General features: G+C 47.6%; 27 non-coding genes across 27 annotated transcripts; 12 read left to right on the forward strand and 15 right to left on the reverse strand.

Annotated features, from left to right (window-relative positions):
• Positions 1-307: 307 nt before the first annotated feature.
• On the reverse strand, positions 308-379 carry trnad-guc (transfer RNA aspartic acid (anticodon GUC)). Its single transcript has one exon. It is a non-coding gene; the product is annotated as a tRNA-Asp (tRNA).
• A 570-nt stretch (positions 380-949) lies between these two features.
• trnag-gcc (transfer RNA glycine (anticodon GCC)) lies at positions 950-1,020 on the reverse strand. The gene has a single exon. It is a non-coding gene; the product is annotated as a tRNA-Gly (tRNA).
• A 399-nt stretch (positions 1,021-1,419) lies between these two features.
• On the forward strand, positions 1,420-1,535 carry LOC141303835 (U5 spliceosomal RNA). Its single transcript, XR_012343802.1, has one exon. It is a non-coding gene; the product is annotated as a U5 spliceosomal RNA (small nuclear RNA).
• Positions 1,536-2,215: 680 nt separating this feature from the next.
• Positions 2,216-2,287, reverse strand: trnad-guc (transfer RNA aspartic acid (anticodon GUC)). Its single transcript has one exon. It is a non-coding gene; the product is annotated as a tRNA-Asp (tRNA).
• A 569-nt stretch (positions 2,288-2,856) lies between these two features.
• On the reverse strand, positions 2,857-2,927 carry trnag-gcc (transfer RNA glycine (anticodon GCC)). Its single transcript has one exon. It is a non-coding gene; the product is annotated as a tRNA-Gly (tRNA).
• Positions 2,928-3,326: 399 nt separating this feature from the next.
• Positions 3,327-3,442, forward strand: LOC141303836 (U5 spliceosomal RNA). The gene has a single exon (XR_012343803.1). It is a non-coding gene; the product is annotated as a U5 spliceosomal RNA (small nuclear RNA).
• A 680-nt stretch (positions 3,443-4,122) lies between these two features.
• On the reverse strand, positions 4,123-4,194 carry trnad-guc (transfer RNA aspartic acid (anticodon GUC)). Its single transcript has one exon. It is a non-coding gene; the product is annotated as a tRNA-Asp (tRNA).
• Positions 4,195-4,765: 571 nt separating this feature from the next.
• On the reverse strand, positions 4,766-4,836 carry trnag-gcc (transfer RNA glycine (anticodon GCC)). The gene has a single exon. It is a non-coding gene; the product is annotated as a tRNA-Gly (tRNA).
• Positions 4,837-5,235: 399 nt separating this feature from the next.
• On the forward strand, positions 5,236-5,351 carry LOC141303871 (U5 spliceosomal RNA). Its single transcript, XR_012343838.1, has one exon. It is a non-coding gene; the product is annotated as a U5 spliceosomal RNA (small nuclear RNA).
• A 1,793-nt stretch (positions 5,352-7,144) lies between these two features.
• LOC141303859 (U5 spliceosomal RNA) lies at positions 7,145-7,260 on the forward strand. The gene has a single exon (XR_012343826.1). It is a non-coding gene; the product is annotated as a U5 spliceosomal RNA (small nuclear RNA).
• A 1,791-nt stretch (positions 7,261-9,051) lies between these two features.
• LOC141303860 (U5 spliceosomal RNA) lies at positions 9,052-9,167 on the forward strand. The gene has a single exon (XR_012343827.1). It is a non-coding gene; the product is annotated as a U5 spliceosomal RNA (small nuclear RNA).
• A 680-nt stretch (positions 9,168-9,847) lies between these two features.
• trnad-guc (transfer RNA aspartic acid (anticodon GUC)) lies at positions 9,848-9,919 on the reverse strand. Its single transcript has one exon. It is a non-coding gene; the product is annotated as a tRNA-Asp (tRNA).
• A 1,041-nt stretch (positions 9,920-10,960) lies between these two features.
• LOC141303861 (U5 spliceosomal RNA) lies at positions 10,961-11,076 on the forward strand. The gene has a single exon (XR_012343828.1). It is a non-coding gene; the product is annotated as a U5 spliceosomal RNA (small nuclear RNA).
• A 680-nt stretch (positions 11,077-11,756) lies between these two features.
• On the reverse strand, positions 11,757-11,828 carry trnad-guc (transfer RNA aspartic acid (anticodon GUC)). Its single transcript has one exon. It is a non-coding gene; the product is annotated as a tRNA-Asp (tRNA).
• A 570-nt stretch (positions 11,829-12,398) lies between these two features.
• On the reverse strand, positions 12,399-12,469 carry trnag-gcc (transfer RNA glycine (anticodon GCC)). Its single transcript has one exon. It is a non-coding gene; the product is annotated as a tRNA-Gly (tRNA).
• A 399-nt stretch (positions 12,470-12,868) lies between these two features.
• On the forward strand, positions 12,869-12,984 carry LOC141303837 (U5 spliceosomal RNA). The gene has a single exon (XR_012343804.1). It is a non-coding gene; the product is annotated as a U5 spliceosomal RNA (small nuclear RNA).
• A 1,324-nt stretch (positions 12,985-14,308) lies between these two features.
• On the reverse strand, positions 14,309-14,379 carry trnag-gcc (transfer RNA glycine (anticodon GCC)). Its single transcript has one exon. It is a non-coding gene; the product is annotated as a tRNA-Gly (tRNA).
• A 399-nt stretch (positions 14,380-14,778) lies between these two features.
• On the forward strand, positions 14,779-14,894 carry LOC141303862 (U5 spliceosomal RNA). Its single transcript, XR_012343830.1, has one exon. It is a non-coding gene; the product is annotated as a U5 spliceosomal RNA (small nuclear RNA).
• Positions 14,895-15,574: 680 nt separating this feature from the next.
• Positions 15,575-15,646, reverse strand: trnad-guc (transfer RNA aspartic acid (anticodon GUC)). Its single transcript has one exon. It is a non-coding gene; the product is annotated as a tRNA-Asp (tRNA).
• A 1,039-nt stretch (positions 15,647-16,685) lies between these two features.
• LOC141303910 (U5 spliceosomal RNA) lies at positions 16,686-16,801 on the forward strand. Its single transcript, XR_012343877.1, has one exon. It is a non-coding gene; the product is annotated as a U5 spliceosomal RNA (small nuclear RNA).
• A 680-nt stretch (positions 16,802-17,481) lies between these two features.
• On the reverse strand, positions 17,482-17,553 carry trnad-guc (transfer RNA aspartic acid (anticodon GUC)). The gene has a single exon. It is a non-coding gene; the product is annotated as a tRNA-Asp (tRNA).
• A 1,039-nt stretch (positions 17,554-18,592) lies between these two features.
• On the forward strand, positions 18,593-18,708 carry LOC141303911 (U5 spliceosomal RNA). The gene has a single exon (XR_012343878.1). It is a non-coding gene; the product is annotated as a U5 spliceosomal RNA (small nuclear RNA).
• Positions 18,709-19,388: 680 nt separating this feature from the next.
• trnad-guc (transfer RNA aspartic acid (anticodon GUC)) lies at positions 19,389-19,460 on the reverse strand. The gene has a single exon. It is a non-coding gene; the product is annotated as a tRNA-Asp (tRNA).
• Positions 19,461-20,501: 1,041 nt separating this feature from the next.
• LOC141303913 (U5 spliceosomal RNA) lies at positions 20,502-20,617 on the forward strand. Its single transcript, XR_012343879.1, has one exon. It is a non-coding gene; the product is annotated as a U5 spliceosomal RNA (small nuclear RNA).
• Positions 20,618-21,297: 680 nt separating this feature from the next.
• trnad-guc (transfer RNA aspartic acid (anticodon GUC)) lies at positions 21,298-21,369 on the reverse strand. The gene has a single exon. It is a non-coding gene; the product is annotated as a tRNA-Asp (tRNA).
• Positions 21,370-21,939: 570 nt separating this feature from the next.
• trnag-gcc (transfer RNA glycine (anticodon GCC)) lies at positions 21,940-22,010 on the reverse strand. Its single transcript has one exon. It is a non-coding gene; the product is annotated as a tRNA-Gly (tRNA).
• Positions 22,011-22,409: 399 nt separating this feature from the next.
• Positions 22,410-22,525, forward strand: LOC141303838 (U5 spliceosomal RNA). The gene has a single exon (XR_012343805.1). It is a non-coding gene; the product is annotated as a U5 spliceosomal RNA (small nuclear RNA).
• Positions 22,526-22,633: the final 108 nt, after the last annotated feature.

Below are 22,633 nucleotides of genomic sequence, written 5' to 3' on the forward strand. Positions count from 1 at the left end.
GCATGGAAAGACAGCACTCTCTCGTACATGACGGGATACAAACAAAGATGGCTTCAGCTCCTTTTGCCCTATCAGTGACTTGTGCATTTCAAGCATTCTTTTCAGATGGCTAAAAGCTGGAGTCGGGAACTTGCGCTGGTGGTATAGTGGTGAGCATAGCTGCCTTCCAAGCAGTTGACCCGGGTTCGATTCCCGGCCAACGCATTTGTTTTGGCTCTGGCTGACGTTGAAGCAGAACTCCTTCTGTGACCTCTGTCAGCACCAAAATCTTTTGGATGAGTCGTTCAGCAGCAGCAAAGAGCTGGGTCTCCCCGTCGGGGAATCGAACCCCGGTCTTCCGCGTGACAGGCGGAGATACTGTCCACTATACTAACGAGGAGCTGCACCCGCTGTGCTTCGCCCCCAGTCGACTTGACTTCACCGACATCAGCATAAGGAGCCACTACTCCATGAAAAAAAACAAATCAACCTGCCTTGATCTTATTGAGTCTCCCAATATCTTGAATGCTACACATTACAGGGGGTCCTCATTTGGACCACTTTACTATTATTACTATTTTTTTTTACTTTTCATAATGGGAACATGAAAAAAAAGATGGGAAATCATGTGGCAGTAACATCGCATTTACGTGGATCATATCGCCCACTGCTAGAATTCTACCACTGAACCACCAATGCTCGGAAAGGAGGGAGAACGTTTGGAATTAACACCGCATTTACGAGTATATTGCCCACTGCTAAACTTCGTCAACCTATAGATAAAGTGAACAAGTTTTATAGGCATTTGACGAATATAGACGGACTAATGAGTTTCTGAAAAGATTCGGCAGGGAACGGGGGTTGGTCGGTATGCAAAGGTTGGAGCTCCTTCAAGTAAATCAGGCTTAATTTTAAAGAACCTTACACACATGCAAGCACACACACAACTTAATTAAAAGCACTCCGTTCCTGCATTGGCCGGGAATCGGACCCGGGTCTCCCGCGTGGCAGGCGAGAATTCTACCACTGAACCACCAATGCTCGGCTGGGAGACTTTCGGCCTTCACATTGCCCTGGATTTAGTAATGGTGCGTAACTGTTACACGTCAAATCCAGGTAAAGGGGGGTTGGGTCAATATGCAAAGTTTGGAGCTCCTTCTAGCAAATCAGGCTTGGCCTTCAAGGCTCATTTTAAAGAATCCCACACACATGCAAACACACACCCATTACTTGAAAGAACTCTGTTCCTGCATTTGCCCGGGAATCAGAGCCAGGCCTCCTGTGTGGCAGGCGAGAATGGATGATGGAAGAGACTTTTTAACTTTTACTCCTCCCATTTGGAGTGAGGGGGAGATGAAAATCTTATCGGCACCCTAGATTACCCTTTGTGAGTATAGTGGTTTACCACAGGGAGCGCACATGCTCAAGCGCATGGGCACACAACTCGAGTTTCTCTTCATAGACGCATAAATCTTTCGCCTTTTACTAAAGATTTCCGTGGAGGGGAACCTTTCCGAGTGACCTGTATTTTTGGGTGCTCTGCTCACAGCAGAGCTGCACTGCAGTTTCAATAGCAGACTAAATCTGACCACACACCAATGTGCATTGGAGCAAAGCGTGCTTTCTCGTGGACCGTGTTTGCAGCCTTTGCGCTTCCTGTGTCGCAACTTCACATTTTTTTTCAGCCAGCATGGAAAGACAGCACTCTCATGACATGATGGGATCCAAACCTTGGGCTTCAGCTACTTTGGCCCTGTCAGTGACTTATGTACTTCCAGCATTCTTTTCTGCTCACAACAGAGCTGTATTGGAGTGTCAAGAGTAAAACTGGCCACCAGCCAATGGGCGGTGGAACGAAGCGCGCCTCACCACGTTCTGTACTTGCGGCCTTTGCGCTTTCTGCGTCGCAGCTCCAGATTTCTTTAGCCCGCATGGAAAGACAGCACTCTCTCGTACATGACGGGATACAAACAAAGATGGCTTCAGCTCCTTTTGCCCTATCAGTGACTTGTGCATTTCAAGCATTCTTTTCAGATGGCTAAAAGCTGGAGTCGGGAACTTGCGTTGGTGGTATAGTGGTGAGCATAGCTGCCTTCCAAGCAGTTGACCCGGGTTCGATTCCCGGCCAACGCATTTGTTTTGGCTCTGGCTGACGTTGAAGCAGAACTCCTTCTGTGACCTCTGTCAGCACCAAAATCTTTTGGATGAGTCGTTCAGCAGCAGCAAAGAGCTGGGTCTCCCCGTCGGGGAATCGAACCCCGGTCTTCCGCGTGACAGGCGGAGATACTGTCCACTATACTAACGAGGAGCTGTACCCGCTGTGCTTCGCCCCCAGCCGACTTGACTTCACCGACATCAGCATAAGGAGCCACTACTCCATGAAAAAAACAAATCAACCTGCCTTGATCTTATTGAGTCTCCCAATATCTTGAATGCTACACATTACAGGGGGTCCTCATTTGGACCACTTTACTATTATTACTATTTTTTTTTACTTTTCATAATGGGAACATGAAAAAAAAGATGGGAAATCATGTGGCAGTAACATCGCATTTACGTGGATCATATCGCCCACTGCTAGAATTCTACCACTGAACCACCAATGCTCAGAAAGGAGGGAGAACGTTTGGAATTAACACCGCATTTACGAGTATATTGCCCACTGCTAAACTTCGTCAACCTATAGATAAAGTGAACAAGTTTTATAGGCATTTGACGAATATAGACGGACTAATGAGTTTCTGAAAAGATTCGGCAGGGAACGGGGGTTGGTCGGTATGCAAAGGTTGGAGCTCCTTCAAGTAAATCAGGCTTCATTTTAAAGAACCTTACACACATGCAAGCACACACACAACTTAATTAAAAGCACTCCGTTCCTGCATTGGCCGGGAATCGGACCCGGGTCTCCCGCGTGGCAGGCGAGAATTCTACCACTGAACCACCAATGCTCGGCTGGGAGACTTTCGGCCTTCACATTGCCCTGGATTTAGTAATGGTGCGTAACTGTTACACGTCAAATCCAGGTAAAGGGGGGTTGGGTCAATATGCAAAGTTTGGAGCTCCTTCTAGCAAATCAGGCTTGGCCTTCAAGGCTCATTTTAAAGAATCCCACACACATGCAAACACACACCCATTACTTGAAAGAACTCTGTTCCTGCATTTGCCCGGGAATCAGAGCCAGGCCTCCTGTGTGGCAGGCGAGAATGGATGATGGAAGAGACTTTTTAACTTTTACTCCTCCCATTTGGAGTGAGGGGGAGATGAAAATCTTATCGGCACCCTAGATTACCCTTTGTGAGTATAGTGGTTTACCACAGGGAGCGCACATGCTCAAGCGCATGGGCACACAACTCGAGTTTCTCTTCATAGACGCATAAATCTTTCGCCTTTTACTAAAGATTTCCGTGGAGGGGAACCTTTCCGAGTGACCTGTATTTTTGGGTGCTCTGCTCACAGCAGAGCTGCACTGCAGTTTCAATAGCAGACTAAATCTGACCACACACCAATGTGCATTGGAGCAAAGCGTGCTTTCTCGTGGACCGTGTTTGCAGCCTTTGCGCTTCCTGTGTCGCAACTTCACTTTTTTTTTCAGCCAGCATGGAAAGACAGCACTCTCATGACATGATGGGATCCAAACCTTGGGCTTCAGCTACTTTGGCCCTGTCAGTGACTTATGTACTTCCAGCATTCTTTTCTGCTCACAACAGAGCTGTATTGGAGTGTCAAGAGTAAAACTGGCCACCAGCCAATGGGCGGTGGAACGAAGCGCGCCTCACCACGTTCTGTACTTGCGGCCTTTGTGCTTTCTGCGTCACAGCTCCAGATTTCTTTAGCCCGCATGGAAAGACAGCACTCTCTCGTACATGACGGGATACAAACAAAGATGGCTTCAGCTCCTTTTGCCCTATCAGTGACTTGTGCATTTCAAGCATTCTTTTCAGATGGCTAAAAGCTGGAGTCGGGAACTTGCGTTGGTGGTATAGTGGTGAGCATAGCTGCCTTCCAAGCAGTTGACCCGGGTTCGATTCCCGGCCAACGCATTTGTTTTGGCTCTGGCTGACGTTGAAGCAGAACTCCTTCTGTGACCTCTGTCAGCACCAAAATCTTTTGGATGAGTCGTTCAGCAGCAGCAAAGAGCTGGGTCTCCCCGTCGGGGAATCGAACCCCGGTCTTCCGCGTGACAGGCGGAGATACTGTCCACTATACTAACGAGGAGCTGCACCCGCTGTGCTTCGCCCCCAGTCGACTTGACTTCACCGACATCAGCATAAGGAGCCACTACTCCATGAAAAAAAACAAATCAACCTGCCTTGATCTTATTGAGTCTCCCAATATCTTGAATGCTACACATTACAGGGGGTCCTCATTTGGACCACTTTACTATTATTACTATTTTTTTTTTACTTTTCATAATGGGAACATGAAAAAAAAGATGGGAAATCATGTGGCAGTAACATCGCATTTACGTGGATCATATCGCCCACTGCTAGAATTCTACCACTGAACCACCAATGCTCGGAAAGGAGGGAGAACGTTTGGAATTAACACCGCATTTACGAGTATATTGCCCACTGCTAAACTTCGTCAACCTATAGATAAAGTGAACAAGTTTTATAGGCATTTGACGAATATAGACGGACTAATGAGTTTCTGAAAAGATTCGGCAGGGAACGGGGGTTGGTCGGTATGCAAAGGTTGGAGCTCCTTCAAGTAAATCAGGCTTCATTTTAAAGAACCTTACACACATGCAAGCACACACACAACTTAATTAAAAGCACTCCGTTCCTGCATTGGCCGGGAATCGGACCCGGGTCTCCCGCGTGGCAGGCGAGAATTCTACCACTGAACCACCAATGCTCGGCTGGGAGAATTTCGGCCTTCACATTGCCCTGGATTTAGTAATGGTGCGTAACTGTTACACGTCAAATCCAGGTAAAGGGGGGTTGGGTCAATATGCAAAGTTTGGAGCTCCTTCTAGCAAATCAGGCTTGGCCTTCAAGGCTCATTTTAAAGAATCCCACACACATGCAAACACACACCCATTACTTGAAAGAACTCTGTTCCTGCATTTGCCCGGGAATCAGAGCCAGGCCTCCTGTGTGGCAGGCGAGAATGGATGATGGAAGAGACTTTTTAACTTTTACTCCTCCCATTTGGAGTGAGGGGGAGATGAAAATCTTATCGGCACCCTAGATTACCCTTTGTGAGTATAGTGGTTTACCACAGGGAGCGCACATGCTCAAGCGCATGGGCACACAACTCGAGTTTCTCTTCATAGATGCATAAATCTTTCGCCTTTTACTAAAGATTTCCGTGGAGGGGAACCTTTCCGAGTGACCTGTATTTTTGGGTGCTCTGCTCACAGCAGAGCTGCACTGCAGTTTCAATAGCAGACTAAATCTGACCACACACCAATGTGCATTGGAGCAAAGCGTGCTTTCTCGTGGACCGTGTTTGCAGCCTTTGCGCTTCCTGTGTCGCAACTTCACATTTTTTTTCAGCCAGCATGGAAAGACAGCACTCTCATGACATGATGGGATCCAAACCTTGGGCTTCAGCTACTTTGGCCCTGTCAGTGACTTATGTACTTCCAGCATTCTTTTCTGCTCACAACAGAGCTGTATTGGAGTGTCAAGAGTAAAACTGGCCACCAGCCAATGGGCGGTGGAACGAAGCGCGCCTCACCACGTTCTGTACTTGCGGCCTTTGCGCTTTCTGCGTCGCAGCTCCAGATTTCTTTAGCCCGCATGGAAAGACAGCACTCTCTCGTACATGACGGGATACAAACAAAGATGGCTTCAGCTCCTTTTGCCCTATCAGTGACTTGTGCATTTCAAGCATTCTTTTCAGATGGCTAAAAGCTGGAGTCGGGAACTTGCGTTGGTGGTATAGTGGTGAGCATAGCTGCCTTCCAAGCAGTTGACCCGGGTTCGATTCCCGGCCAACGCATTTGTTTTGGCTCTGGCTGACGTTGAAGCAGAACTCCTTCTGTGACCTCTGTCAGCACCAAAATCTTTTGGATGAGTCGTTCAGCAGCAGCAAAGAGCTGGGTCTCCCCGTCGGGGAATCGAACACCGGTCTTCCGCGTGACAGGCGGAGATACTGTCCACTATACTAACGAGGAGCTGTACCCGCCGTGCTTCGCCCCCAGCCGACTTGACTTCACCGACATCAGCATAAGGAGCCACTACTCCATGAAAAAAACAAATCAACCTACCTTGATCTTATTGAGTCTCCCAATATCTTGAATGCTACACATTACAGGGGGTCCTCATTTGGACCACTTTACTATTATTACTATATTTTTTTTACTTTTCATAATGGGAACATGAAAAAAAGGATGGGAAATCATGTGGCAGTAACATCGCATTTACGTGGATCATATCGCCCACTGCTAGAATTCTACCACTGAACCACCAATGCTCGGAAAGGAGGGAGAACGTTTGGAATTAACACCGCATTTACGAGTATATTGCCCACTGCTAAACTTCGTCAACCTATAGATAAAGTGAACAAGTTTTATAGGCATTTGACGAATATAGACGGACTAATGAGTTTCTGAAAAGATTCGGCAGGGAACGGGGGTTGGTCGGGTATGCAAAGGTTGGAGCTCCTTCAAGTAAATCAGGCTTCATTTTAAAGAACCTTACACACATGCAAGCACACACACAACTTAATTAAAAGCACTCCGTTCCTGCATTGGCCGGGAATCGGACCCGGGTCTCCCGCGTGGCAGGCGATAATTCTACCACTGAACCACCAATGCTCGGCTGGGAGACTTTCGGCCTTCACATTGCCCTGGATTTAGTAATGGTGCGTAACTGTTACACGTCAAATCCAGGTAAAGGGGGGTTGGGTCAATATGCAAAGTTTGGAGCTCCTTCTAGCAAATCAGGCTTGGCCTTCAAGGCTCATTTTAAAGAATCCCACACACATGCAAACACACACCCCTTACTTGAAAGAACTCTGTTCCTGCATTTGCCCGGGAATCAGAGCCAGGCCTCCTGTGTGGCAGGCGAGAATGGATGATGGAAGAGACTTTTTAACTTTTACTCCTCCCATTTGGAGTGAGGGGGAGATGAAAATCTTATCGGCACCCTAGATTACCCTTTGTGAGTATAGTGGTTTACCACACGGAGCGCACATGCTCAAGAGCATGGGCACACAACTCGAGTTTCTCTTCAAAGACGCATAAATCTTTCGCCTTTTACTAAAGATTTCCGTGGAGGGGAACCTTTCCGAGTGACCTGTATTTTTGGGTGCTCTGCTCACAGCAGAGCTGCACTGCAGTTTCAATAGCAGACTAAATCTGACCACACACCAATGTGCATTGGAGCAAAGCGTGCTTTCTCGTGGACCGTGTTTGCAGCCTTTGCGCTTCCTGTGTCGCAACTTCACATTTTTTTTCAGCCAGCATGGAAAGACAGCACTCTCATGACATGATGGGATCCAAACCTTGGGCTTCAGCTACTTTGGCCCTGTCAGTGACTTATGTACTTCCAGCATTCTTTTCTGCTCACAACAGAGCTGTATTGGAGTGTCAAGAGTAAAACTGGCCACCAGCCAATGGGCGGTGGAACGAAGCGCGCCTCACCACGTTCTGTACTTGCGGCCTTTGAGCTTTCTGCGTCGCAGCTCCAGATTTCTTTAGCCTGCATGGAAAGACAGCACTCTCTCGTACATGACGGGATACAAACAAAGATGGCTTCAGCTCCTTTTGCCCTATCAGTGACTTGTGCATTTCAAGCATTCTTTTCAGATGGCTAAAAGCTGGAGTCGGGAACTTGCGTTGGTGGTATAGTGGTGAGCATAGCTGCCTTCCAAGCAGTTGACCCGGGTTCGATTCCCAGCCAACGCATTTGTTTTGGCTCTGGCTGACGTTGAAGCAGAACTCCTTCTGTGACCTCTGTCATCACCAAAATCTTTTGGATGAGTCGTTCAGCAGCAGCAAAGAGCTGGGTCTCCCCGTCAGGGAATCGAACCCCGGTCTTCCGTGTGACAGGCGGAGATACTGTCCACTATACTAACGAGGAGCTGTACCCTCTGTGCTTCGCCCCCAGCCGACTTGACTTCACCGACATCAGCATAAGGAGCCACTGCTCCATGAAAAAAACAAATCAACCTGCCTTGATCTTATTGAGTCTCCCAATATCTTGAATGCTACACATTACAGGGGGTCCTCATTTGGACCACTTTACTATTATTACTATTTTTTTTTACTTTTCATAATGGGAACATGAAAAAAAAGATGGGAAATCATGTGGCAGTAACATCGCATTTACGTGGATCATATCGCCCACTGCTAGAATTCTACCACTGAACCACCAATGCTCGGAAAGGAGGGAGAACGTTTGGAATTAACACCGCATTTACGAGTATATTGCCCACTGCTAAACTTCGTCAACCTATAGATAAAGTGAACAAGTTTTATAGGCATTTGACGAATATAGACGGACTAATGAGTTTCTGAAAAGATTCGGCAGGGAACGGGGGTTGGTCGGTATGCAAAGCTTGGAGCTCCTTCAAGTAAATCAGGCTTCATTTTAAAGAACCTTACACACATGCAAGCACAAACACAACTTAATTAAAAGCACTCCGTTCCTGCATTGGCCGGGAATCGGAGCCGGGTCTCCCGCGTGGCAGGCGAGAATTCTACCACTGAACCACCAATGCTCGGCTGGGAGACTTTCGGCCTTCACATTGCCCTGGATTTAGTAATGGTGCGTAACTGTTACACGTCAAATCCAGGTAAAGGGGGGTTGAGTCAATATGCAAAGTTTGGAGCTCCTTCTAGCAAATCAGGCTTGGCCTTCAAGGCTCATTTTAAAGAATCCCACACACATGCAAACACACACCCCTTACTTGAAAGAACTCTGTTCCTGCATTTGCCCGGGAATCAGAGCCAGGCCTCCTGTGTGGCAGGCGAGAATGGATGATGGAAGAGACTTTTTAACTTTTACTCCTCCCATTTGGAGTGAGGGGGAGATGAAAATCTTATCGGCACCCTAGATTACCCTTTGTGAGTATAGTGGTTTACCACAGGGAGCGCACATGCTCAAGCGCATGGGCACACAACTCGAGTTTCTCTTCAAAGACGCATAAATCTTTCGCCTTTTACTAAAGATTTCCGTGGAGGGGAACCTTTCCGAGTGACCTGTATTTTTGGGTGCTCTGCTCACAGCAGAGCTGCACTGCAGTTTCAATAGCAGACTAAATCTGACCACACACCAATGTGCATTGGAGCAAAGCGTGCTTTCTCGTGGACCGTGTTTGCAGCCTTTGCGCTTCCTGTGTCGCAACTTCACTTTTTTTTTCAGCCAGCATGGAAAGACAGCACTCTCATGACATGATGGGATCCAAACCTTGGGCTTCAGCTACTTTGGCCCTGTCAGTGACTTATGTACTTCCAGCATTCTTTTCTGCTCACAACAGAGCTGTATTGGAGTGTCAAGAGTAAAACTGGCCACCAGCCAATGGGCGGTGGAACGAAGCGCGCCTCACCACGTTCTGTACTTGCGGCCTTTGCGCTTTCTGCGTCGCAGCTCCAGATTTCTTTAGCCCGCATGGAAAGACAGCACTCTCTCGTACATGACGGGATACAAACAAAGATGGCTTCAGCTCCTTTTGCCCTATCAGTGACTTGTGCATTTCAAGCATTCTTTTCAGATGGCTAAAAGCTGGAGTCGGGAACTTGCGTTGGTGGTATAGTGGTGAGCATAGCTGCCTTCCAAGCAGTTGACCCGGGTTCGATTCCCGGCCAAAGCATTTGTTTTGGCTCTGGCTGACGTTGAAGCAGAACTCCTTCTGTGACCTCTGTCAGCACCAAAATCTTTTGGATGAGTCGTTCAGCAGCAGCAAAGAGCTGGGTCTCCCCGTCGGGGAATCGAACCCCGGTCTTCCGCGTGACAGGCGGAGATACTGTCCACTATACTAACGAGGAGCTGTACCCGCCGTGCTTCGCCCCCAGCCGACTTGACTTCACCGACATCAGCATAAGGAGCCACTACTCCATGAAAAAAACAAATCAACCTACCTTGATCTTATTGAGTCTCCCAATATCTTGAATGCTACACATTACAGGGGGTCCTCATTTGGACCACTTTACTATTATTACTATATTTTTTTTACTTTTCATAATGGGAACATGAAAAAAAGGATGGGAAATCATGTGGCAGTAACATCGCATTTACGTGGATCATATCGCCCACTGCTAGAATTCTACCACTGAACCACCAATGCTCGGAAAGGAGGGAGAACGTTTGGAATTAACACCGCATTTACGAGTATATTGCCCACTGCTAAACTTCGTCAACCTATAGATAAAGTGAACAAGTTTTATAGGCATTTGACGAATATAGACGGACTAATGAGTTTCTGAAAAGATTCGGCAGGGAACGGGGGTTGGTCGGGTATGCAAAGGTTGGAGCTCCTTCAAGTAAATCAGGCTTCATTTTAAAGAACCTTACACACATGCAAGCACACACACAACTTAATTAAAAGCACTCCGTTCCTGCATTGGCCGGGAATCGGACCCGGGTCTCCCGCGTGGCAGGCGAGAAATCTACCACTGAACCACCAATGCTCGGCTGGGAGACTTTTGGCCTTCACATTGCCCTGGATTTAGTAATGGTGCGTAACTGTTACACGTCAAATCCAGGTAAAGGGGGGTTGGGTCAATATGCAAAGTTTGGAGCTCCTTCTAGCAAATCAGGCTTGGCCTTCAAGGCTCATTTTAAAGAATCCCACACACATGCAAACACACACCCCTTACTTGAAAGAACTCTGTTCCTGCATTTGCCCGGGAATCAGAGCCAGGCCTCCTGTGTGGCAGGCGAGAATGGATGATGGAAGAGACTTTTTAACTTTTACTCCTCCCATTTGGAGTGAGGGGGAGATGAAAATCTTATCGGCACCCTAGATTACCCTTTGTGAGTATAGTGGTTTACCACAGGGAGCGCACATGCTCAAGCGCATGGGCACACAACTCGAGTTTCTCTTCAAAGACGCATAAATCTTTCGCCTTTTACTAAAGATTTCCGTGGAGGGGAACCTTTCCGAGTGACCTGTATTTTTGGGTGCTCTGCTCACAGCAGAGCTGCACTGCAGTTTCAATAGCAGACTAAATCTGACCACACACCAATGTGCATTGGAGCAAAGCGTGCTTTCTCGTGGACCGTGTTTGCAGCCTTTGCGCTTCCTGTGTCGCAACTTCACTTTTTTTTTCAGCCAGCATGGAAAGACAGCACTCTCATGACATGATGGGATCCAAACCTTGGGCTTCAGCTACTTTGGCCCTGTCAGTGACTTATGTACTTCCAGCATTCTTTTCTGCTCACAACAGAGCTGTATTGGAGTGTCAAGAGTAAAACTGGCCACCAGCCAATGGGCGGTGGAACGAAGCGCGCCTCACCACGTTCTGTACTTGCGGCCTTTGCGCTTTCTGCGTCGCAGCTCCAGATTTCTTTAGCCCGCATGGAAAGACAGCACTCTCTCGTACATGACGGGATACAAACAAAGATGGCTTCAGCTCCTTTTGCCCTATCAGTGACTTGTGCATTTCAAGCATTCTTTTCAGATGGCTAAAAGCTGGAGTCGGGAACTTGCGTTGGTGGTATAGTGGTGAGCATAGCTGCCTTCCAAGCAGTTGACCCGGGTTCGATTCCCGGCCAACGCATTTGTTTTGGCTCTGGCTGACGTTGAAGCAGAACTCCTTCTGTGACCTCTGTCAGCACCAAAATCTTTTGGATGAGTCGTTCAGCAGCAGCAAAGAGCTGGGTCTCCCCGTCGGGGAATCGAACCCCGGTCTTCCGCGTGACAGGCGGAGATACTGTCCACTATACTAACGAGGAGCTGCACCCGCTGTGCTTCGCCCCCAGTCGACTTGACTTCACCGACATCAGCATAAGGAGCCACTACTCCATGAAAAAAAACAAATCAACCTGCCTTGATCTTATTGAGTCTCCCAATATCTTGAATGCTACACATTACAGGGGGTCCTCATTTGGACCACTTTACTATTATTACTATTTTTTTTTACTTTTCATAATGGGAACATGAAAAAAAAGATGGGAAATCATGTGGCAGTAACATCGCATTTACGTGGATCATATCGCCCACTGCTAGAATTCTACCACTGAACCACCAATGCTCGGAAAGGAGGGAGAACGTTTGGAATTAACACCGCATTTACGAGTATATTGCCCACTGCTAAACTTCGTCAACCTATAGATAAAGTGAACAAGTTTTATAGGCATTTGACGAATATAGACGGACTAATGAGTTTCTGAAAAGATTCGGCAGGGAACGGGGGTTGGTCGGTATGCAAAGGTTGGAGCTCCTTCAAGTAAATCAGGCTTCATTTTAAAGAACCTTACACACATGCAAGCACACACACAACTTAATTAAAAGCACTCCGTTCCTGCATTGGCCGGGAATCGGACCCGGGTCTCCCGCGTGGCAGGCGAGAATTCTACCACTGAACCACCAATGCTCGGCTGGGAGACTTTCGGCCTTCACATTGCCCTGGATTTAGTAATGGTGCGTAACTGTTACACGTCAAATCCAGGTAAAGGGGGGTTGGGTCAATATGCAAAGTTTGGAGCTCCTTCTAGCAAATCAGGCTTGGCCTTCAAGGCTCATTTTAAAGAATCCCACACACATGCAAACACACACCCATTACTTGAAAGAACTCTGTTCCTGCATTTGCCCGGGAATCAGAGCCAGGCCTCCTGTGTGGCAGGCGAGAATGGATGATGGAAGAGACTTTTTAACTTTTACTCCTCCCATTTGGAGTGAGGGGGAGATGAAAATCTTATCGGCACCCTAGATTACCCTTTGTGAGTATAGTGGTTTACCACAGGGAGCGCACATGCTCAAGCGCATGGGCACACAACTCGAGTTTCTCTTCATAGACGCATAAATCTTTCGCCTTTTACTAAAGATTTCCGTGGAGGGGAACCTTTCCGAGTGACCTGTATTTTTGGGTGCTCTGCTCACAGCAGAGCTGCACTGCAGTTTCAATAGCAGACTAAATCTGACCACACACCAATGTGCATTGGAGCAAAGCGTGCTTTCTCGTGGACCGTGTTTGCAGCCTTTGCGCTTCCTGTGTCGCAACTTCACATTTTTTTTCAGCCAGCATGGAAAGACAGCACTCTCATGACATGATGGGATCCAAACCTTGGGCTTCAGCTACTTTGGCCCTGTCAGTGACTTATGTACTTCCAGCATTCTTTTCTGCTCACAACAGAGCTGTATTGGAGTGTCAAGAGTAAAACTGGCCACCAGCCAATGGGCGGTGGAACGAAGCGCGCCTCACCACGTTCTGTACTTGCGGCCTTTGCGCTTTCTGCGTCGCAGCTCCAGATTTCTTTAGCCCGCATGGAAAGACAGCACTCTCTCGTACATGACGGGATACAAACAAAGATGGCTTCAGCTCCTTTTGCCCTATCAGTGACTTGTGCATTTCAAGCATTCTTTTCAGATGGCTAAAAGCTGGAGTCGGGAACTTGCGTTGGTGGTATAGTGGTGAGCATAGCTGCCTTCCAAGCAGTTGACCCGGGTTCGATTCCCGGCCAACGCATTTGTTTTGGCTCTGGCTGACGTTGAAGCAGAACTCCTTCTGTGACCTCTGTCAGCACCAAAATCTTTTGGATGAGTCGTTCAGCAGCAGCAAAGAGCTGGGTCTCCCCGTCGGGGAATCGAACACCGGTCTTCCGCGTGACAGGCGGAGATACTGTCCACTATACTAACGAGGAGCTGTACCCGCCGTGCTTCGCCCCCAGCCGACTTGACTTCACCGACATCAGCATAAGGAGCCACTACTCCATGAAAAAAAACAAATCAACCTACCTTGATCTTATTGAGTCTCCCAATATCTTGAATGCTACACATTACAGGGGGTCCTCATTTGGACCACTTTACTATTATTACTATATTTTTTTTACTTTTCATAATGGGAACATGAAAAAAAGGATGGGAAATCATGTGGCAGTAACATCGCATTTACGTGGATCATATCGCCCACTGCTAGAATTCTACCACTGAACCACCAATGCTCGGAAAGGAGGGAGAACGTTTGGAATTAACACCGCATTTACGAGTATATTGCCCACTGCTAAACTTCGTCAACCTATAGATAAAGTGAACAAGTTTTATAGGCATTTGACGAATATAGACGGACTAATGAGTTTCTGAAAAGATTCGGCAGGGAACGGGGGTTGGTCGGGTATGCAAAGGTTGGAGCTCCTTCAAGTAAATCAGGCTTCATTTTAAAGAACCTTACACACATGCAAGCACACACACAACTTAATTAAAAGCACTCCGTTCCTGCATTGGCCGGGAATCGGACCCGGGTCTCCCGCGTGGCAGGCGAGAATTCTACCACTGAACCACCAATGCTCGGCTGGGAGACTTTCGGCCTTCACATTGCCCTGGATTTAGTAATGGTGCGTAACTGTTACACGTCAAATCCAGGTAAAGGGGGGTTGGGTCAATATGCAAAGTTTGGAGCTCCTTCTAGCAAATCAGGCTTGGCCTTCAAGGCTCATTTTAAAGAATCCCACACACATGCAAACACACACCCCTTACTTGAAAGAACTCTGTTCCTGCATTTGCCCGGGAATCAGAGCCAGGCCTCCTGTGTGGCAGGCGAGAATGGATGATGGAAGAGACTTTTTAACTTTTACTCCTCCCATTTGGAGTGAGGGGGAGATGAAAATCTTATCGGCACCCTAGATTACCCTTTGTGAGTATAGTGGTTTACCACACGGAGCGCACATGCTCAAGAGCATGGGCACACAACTCGAGTTTCTCTTCAAAGACGCATAAATCTTTCGCCTTTTACTAAAGATTTCCGTGGAGGGGAACCTTTCCGAGTGACCTGTATTTTTGGGTGCTCTGCTCACAGCAGAGCTGCACTGCAGTTTCAATAGCAGACTAAATCTGACCACACACCAATGTGCATTGGAGCAAAGCGTGCTTTCTCGTGGACCGTGTTTGCAGCCTTTGCGCTTCCTGTGTCGCAACTTCACATTTTTTTTCAGCCAGCATGGAAAGACAGCACTCTCATGACATGATGGGATCCAAACCTTGGGCTTCAGCTACTTTGGCCCTGTCAGTGACTTATGTACTTCCAGCATTCTTTTCTGCTCACAACAGAGCTGTATTGGAGTGTCAAGAGTAAAACTGGCCACCAGCCAATGGGCGGTGGAACGAAGCGCGCCTCACCACGTTCTGTACTTGCGGCCTTTGAGCTTTCTGCGTCGCAGCTCCAGATTTCTTTAGCCTGCATGGAAAGACAGCACTCTCTCGTACATGACGGGATACAAACAAAGATGGCTTCAGCTCCTTTTGCCCTATCAGTGACTTGTGCATTTCAAGCATTCTTTTCAGATGGCTAAAAGCTGGAGTCGGGAACTTGCGTTGGTGGTATAGTGGTGAGCATAGCTGCCTTCCAAGCAGTTGACCCGGGTTCGATTCCCAGCCAACGCATTTGTTTTGGCTCTGGCTGACGTTGAAGCAGAACTCCTTCTGTGACCTCTGTCATCACCAAAATCTTTTGGATGAGTCGTTCAGCAGCAGCAAAGAGCTGGATCTCCCCGTCGGGGAATCGAACCCCGGTCTTCCGCGTGACAGGCGGAGATACTGTCCACTATACTAACGAGGAGCTGTACCCGCTGTGCTTCGCCCCCAGCCGACTTGACTTCACCGACATCAGCATAAGGAGCCACTGCTCCATGAAAAAAACAAATCAACCTGCCTTGATCTTATTGAGTCTCCCAATATCTTGAATGCTACACATTACAGGGGGTCCTCATTTGGACCACTTTACTATTATTACTATTTTTTTTTACTTTTCATAATGGGAACATGAAAAAAAAGATGGGAAATCATGTGGCAGTAACATCGCATTTACGTGGATCATATCGCCCACTGCTAGAATTCTACCACTGAACCACCAATGCTCGGAAAGGAGGGAGAACGTTTGGAATTAACACCGCATTTACGAGTATATTGCCCACTGCTAAACTTCGTCAACCTATAGATAAAGTGAACAAGTTTTATAGGCATTTGACGAATATAGACGGACTAATGAGTTTCTGAAAAGATTCGGCAGGGAACGGGGGTTGGTCGGTATGCAAAGCTTGGAGCTCCTTCAAGTAAATCAGGCTTCATTTTAAAGAACCTTACACACATGCAAGCACAAACACAACTTAATTAAAAGCACTCCGTTCCTGCATTGGCCGGGAATCGGAGCCGGGTCTCCCGCGTGGCAGGCGAGAATTCTACCACTGAACCACCAATGCTCGGCTGGGAGACTTTCGGCCTTCACATTGCCCTGGATTTAGTAATGGTGCGTAACTGTTACACGTCAAATCCAGGTAAAGGGGGGTTGAGTCAATATGCAAAGTTTGGAGCTCCTTCTAGCAAATCAGGCTTGGCCTTCAAGGCTCATTTTAAAGAATCCCACACACATGCAAACACACACCCCTTACTTGAAAGAACTCTGTTCCTGCATTTGCCCGGGAATCAGAGCCAGGCCTCCTGTGTGGCAGGCGAGAATGGATGATGGAAGAGACTTTTTAACTTTTACTCCTCCCATTTGGAGTGAGGGGGAGATGAAAATCTTATCGGCACCCTAGATTACCCTTTGTGAGTATAGTGGTTTACCACATGGAGCGCACATGCTCAAGAGCATGGGCACACAACTCGAGTTTCTCTTCAAAGACGCAGAAATCTTTTGCCTTTTACTAAAGATTTCCGTGGAGGGGAACCTTTCCGAGTGACCTGTATTTTTGGGTGCTCTGCTCACAGCAGAGCTGCACTGCAGTTTCAATAGCAGACTAAATCTGACCACACACCAATGTGCATTGGAGCAAAGCGTGCTTTCTCGTGGACCGTGTTTGCAGCCTTTGCGCTTCCTGTGTCGCAACTTCACATTTTTTTTCAGCCAGCATGGAAAGACAGCACTCTCATGACATGATGGGATCCAAACCTTGGGCTTCAGCTACTTTGGCCCTGTCAGTGACTTATGTACTTCCAGCATTCTTTTCTGCTCACAACAGAGCTGTATTGGAGTGTCAAGAGTAAAACTGGCCACCAGCCAATGGGCGGTGGAACGAAGCGCGCCTCACCACGTTCTGTACTTGCGGCCTTTGCGCTTTCTGCGTCGCAGCTCCAGATTTCTTTAGCCCGCATGGAAAGACAGCACTCTCTCGTACATGACGGGATACAAACAAAGATGGCTTCAGCTCCTTTTGCCCTATCAGTGACTTGTGCATTTCAAGCATTCTTTTCAGATGGCTAAAAGCTGGAGTCGGGAACTTGCGTTGGTGGTATAGTGGTGAGCATAGCTGCCTTCCAAGCAGTTGACCCGGGTTCGATTCCCAGCCAACGCATTTGTTTTGGCTCTGGCTGACGTTGAAGCAGAACTCCTTCTGTGACCTCTGTCATCACCAAAATCTTTTGGATGAGTCGTTCAGCAGCAGCAAAGAGCTGGGTCTCCCCGTCGGGGAATCGAACCCCGGTCTTCCGCGTGACAGGCGGAGATACTGTCCACTATACTAACGAGGAGCTGTACCCGCTGTGCTTCGCCCCCAGCCGACTTGACTTCACCGACATCAGCATAAGGAGCCACTGCTCCATGAAAAAAACAAATCAACCTGCCTTGATCTTATTGAGTCTCCCAATATCTTGAATGCTACACATTACAGGGGGTCCTCATTTGGACCACTTTACTATTATTACTATTTTTTTTTACTTTTCATAATGGGAACATGAAAAAAAAGATGGGAAATCATGTGGCAGTAACATCGCATTTACGTGGATCATATCGCCCACTGCTAGAATTCTACCACTGAACCACCAATGCTCGGAAAGGAGGGAGAACGTTTGGAATTAACACCGCATTTACGAGTATATTGCCCACTGCTAAACTTCGTCAACCTATAGATAAAGTGAACAAGTTTTATAGGCATTTGACGAATATAGACGGACTAATGAGTTTCTGAAAAGATTCGGCAGGGAACGGGGGTTGGTCGGTATGCAAAGCTTGGAGCTCCTTCAAGTAAATCAGGCTTCATTTTAAAGAACCTTACACACATGCAAGCACAAACACAACTTAATTAAAAGCACTCCGTTCCTGCATTGGCCGGGAATCGGAGCCGGGTCTCCCGCGTGGCAGGCGAGAATTCTACCACTGAACCACCAATGCTCGGCTGGGAGACTTTCGGCCTTCACATTGCCCTGGATTTAGTAATGGTGCGTAACTGTTACACGTCAAATCCAGGTAAAGGGGGGTTGAGTCAATATGCAAAGTTTGGAGCTCCTTCTAGCAAATCAGGCTTGGCCTTCAAGGCTCATTTTAAAGAATCCCACACACATGCAAACACACACCCCTTACTTGAAAGAACTCTGTTCCTGCATTTGCCCGGGAATCAGAGCCAGGCCTCCTGTGTGGCAGGCGAGAATGGATGATGGAAGAGACTTTTTAACTTTTACTCCTCCCATTTGGAGTGAGGGGGAGATGAAAATCTTATCGGCACCCTAGATTACCCTTTGTGAGTATAGTGGTTTACCACATGGAGCGCACATGCTCAAGAGCATGGGCACACAACTCGAGTTTCTCTTCAAAGACGCAGAAATCTTTTGCCTTTTACTAAAGATTTCCGTGGAGGGGAACCTTTCCGAGTGACCTGTATTTTTGGGTGCTCTGCTCACAGCAGAGCTGCACTGCAGTTTCAATAGCAGACTAAATCTGACCACACACCAATGTGCATTGGAGCAAAGCGTGCTTTCTCGTGGACCGTGTTTGCAGCCTTTGCGCTTCCTGTGTCGCAACTTCACATTTTTTTTCAGCCAGCATGGAAAGACAGCACTCTCATGACATGATGGGATCCAAACCTTGGGCTTCAGCTACTTTGGCCCTGTCAGTGACTTATGTACTTCCAGCATTCTTTTCTGCTCACAACAGAGCTGTATTGGAGTGTCAAGAGTAAAACTGGCCACCAGCCAATGGGCGGTGGAACGAAGCGCGCCTCACCACGTTCTGTACTTGCGGCCTTTGCGCTTTCTGCGTCGCAGCTCCAGATTTCTTTAGCCCGCATGGAAAGACAGCACTCTCTCGTACATGACGGGATACAAACAAAGATGGCTTCAGCTCCTTTTGCCCTATCAGTGACTTGTGCATTTCAAGCATTCTTTTCAGATGGCTAAAAGCTGGAGTCGGGAACTTGCGTTGGTGGTATAGTGGTGAGCATAGCTGCCTTCCAAGCAGTTGACCCGGGTTCGATTCCCGGCCAACGCATTTGTTTTGGCTCTGGCTGACGTTGAAGCAGAACTCCTTCTGTGACCTCTGTCAGCACCAAAATCTTTTGGATGAGTCGTTCAGCAGCAGCAAAGAGCTGGGTCTCCCCGTCGGGGAATCGAACCCCGGTCTTCCGCGTGACAGGCGGAGATACTGTCCACTATACTAACGAGGAGCTGTAGCCGCTGTGCTTCGCCCCCAGTCGACTTGACTTCACCGACATCAGCATAAGGAGCCACTACTCCATGAAAAAAAAACAAATCAACCTGCCTTGATCTTATTGAGTCTCCCAATATCTTGAATGCTACACATTACAGGGGGTCCTCATTTGGACCACTTTACTATTATTACTATTTTTTTTTACTTTTCATAATGGGAACATGAAAAAAAAGATGGGAAATCATGTGGCAGTAACATCGCATTTACGTGGATCATATCGCCCACTGCTAGAATTCTACCACTGAACCACCAATGCTCGGAAAGGAGGGAGAACGTTTGGAATTAACACCGCATTTACGAGTATATTGCCCACTGCTAAACTTCGTCAACCTATAGATAAAGTGAACAAGTTTTATAGGCATTTGACGAATATAGACGGACTAATGAGTTTCTGAAAAGATTCGGCAGGGAACGGGGGTTGGTCGGTATGCAAAGGTTGGAGCTCCTTCAAGTAAATCAGGCTTCATTTTAAAGAACCTTACACACATGCAAGCACAAACACAACTTAATTAAAAGCACTCCGTTCCTGCATTGGCCGGGAATCGGAGCCGGGTCTCCCGCGTGGCAGGCGAGAATTCTACCACTGAACCACCAATGCTCGGCTGGGAGACTTTCGGCCTTCACATTGCCATGGATTTAGTAATGGTGCGTAACTGTTACACGTCAAATCCAGGTAAAGGGGGGTTGAGTCAATATGCAAAGTTTGGAGCTCCTTCTAGCAAATCAGGCTTGGCCTTCAAGGCTCATTTTAAAGAATCCCACACACATGCAAACACACACCCCTTACTTGAAAGAACTCTGTTCCTGCATTTGCCCGGGAATCAGAGCCAGGCCTCCTGTGTGGCAGGCGAGAATGGATGATGGAAGAGACTTTTTAACTTTTACTCCTCCCATTTGGAGTGAGGGGGAGATGAAAATCTTATCGGCACCCTAGATTACCCTTTGTGAGTATAGTGGTTTACCACATGGAGCGCACATGCTCAAGAGCATGGGCACACAACTCGAGTTTCTCTTCAAAGACGCAGAAATCTTTTGCCTTTTACTAAAGATTTCCGTGGAGGGGAACCTTTCCGAGTGACCTGTATTTTTGGGTGCTCTGCTCACAGCAGAGCTGCACTGCAGTTTCAATAGCAGACTAAATCTGACCACACACCAATGTGCATTGGAGCAAAGCGTGCTTTCTCGTGGACCGTGTTTGCAGCCTTTGCGCTTCCTGTGTCGCAACTTCACATTTTTTTTCAGCCAGCATGGAAAGACAGCACTCTCATGACATGATGGGATCCAAACCTTGGGCTTCAGCTACTTTGGCCCTGTCAGTGACTTATGTACTTCCAGCATTCTTTTCTGCTCACAACAGAGCTGTATTGGAGTGTCAAGAGTAAAACTGGCCACCAGCCAATGGGCGGTGGAACGAAGTGCGCCTCACCACGTTCTGTACTTGCGGCCTTTGCGCTTTCTGCGTCGCAGCTCCAGATTTCTTTAGCCCGCATGGAAAGACAGCACTCTCTCGTACATGACGGGATACAAACAAAGATGGCTTCAGCTCCTTTTGCCCTATCAGTGACTTGTGCATTTCAAGCATTCTTTTCAGATGGCTAAAAGCTGGAGTCGGGAACTTTCGTTGGTGGTATAGTGGTGAGCATAGCTGCCTTCCAAGCAGTTGACCCGGGTTCGATTCCCGGCCAACGCATTTGTTTTGGCTCTGGCTGACGTTGAAGCAGAACTCCTTCTGTGACCTCTGTCAGCACCAAAATCTTTTGGATGAGTCGTTCAGCAGCAGCAAAGAGCTGGGTCTCCCCGTCGGGGAATCGAACCCCGGTCTTCCGCGTGACAGGCGGAGGTACTGTCCACTATACTAACGAGGAGCTGTACCCGCTGTGCTTCGCCCCCAGTCGACTTGACTTCACCGACATCAGCATAAGGAGCCACTACTCCATGAAAAAAAACAAATCAACCTGCCTTGATCTTATTGAGTCTCCCAATATCTTGAATGCTACACATTACAGGGGGTCCTCATTTGGACCACTTTACTATTATTACTATTTTTTTTTACTTTTCATAATGGGAACATGAAAAAAAAGATGGGAAATCATGTGGCAGTAACATCGCATTTACGTGGATCATATCGCCCACTGCTAGAATTCTACCACTGAACCACCAATGCTCGGAAAGGAGGGAGAACGTTTGGAATTAACACCGCATTTACGAGTATATTGCCCACTGCTAAACTTCGTCAACCTATAGATAAAGTGAACAAGTTTTATAGGCATTTGACGAATATAGACGGACTAATGAGTTTCTGAAAAGATTCGGCAGGGAACGGGGGTTGGTCGGTATGCAAAGGTTGGAGCTCCTTCAAGTAAATCAGGCTTCATTTTAAAGAACCTTACACACATGCAAGCACACACACAACTTAATTAAAAGCACTCCGTTCCTGCATTGGCCGGGAATCGGACCCGGGTCTCCCGCGTGGCAGGCGAGAATTCTACCACTGAACCACCAATGCTCGGCTGGGAGACTTTCGGCCTTCACATTGCCCTGGATTTAGTAATGGTGCGTAACTGTTACACGTCAAATCCAGGTAAAGGGGGGTTGGGTCAATATGCAAAGTTTGGAGCTCCTTCTAGCAAATCAGGCTTGGCCTTCAAGGCTCATTTTAAAGAATCCCACACACATGCAAACACACACCCATTACTTGAAAGAACTCTGTTCCTGCATTTGCCCGGGAATCAGAGCCAGGCCTCCTGTGTGGCAGGCGAGAATGGATGATGGAAGAGACTTTTTAACTTTTACTCCTCCCATTTGGAGTGAGGGGGAGATGAAAATCTTATCGGCACCCTAGATTACCCTTTGTGAGTATAGTGGTTTACCACAGGGAGCGCACATGCTCAAGCGCATGGGCACACAACTCGAGTTTCTCTTCATAGACGCATAAATCTTTCGCCTTTTACTAAAGATTTCCGTGGAGGGGAACCTTTCCGAGTGACCTGTATTTTTGGGTGCTCTGCTCACAGCAGAGCTGCACTGCAGTTTCAATAGCAGACTAAATCTGACCACACACCAATGTGCATTGGAGCAAAGCGTGCTTTCTCGTGGACCGTGTTTGCAGCCTTTGCGCTTCCTGTGTCG

The sequence above is a fragment of the Garra rufa genome, unplaced genomic scaffold (genome assembly GCF_049309525.1).
Source record: "Garra rufa unplaced genomic scaffold, GarRuf1.0 hap1_unplaced_001, whole genome shotgun sequence".
Taxonomy (NCBI): domain Eukaryota; kingdom Metazoa; phylum Chordata; class Actinopteri; order Cypriniformes; family Cyprinidae; genus Garra; species Garra rufa.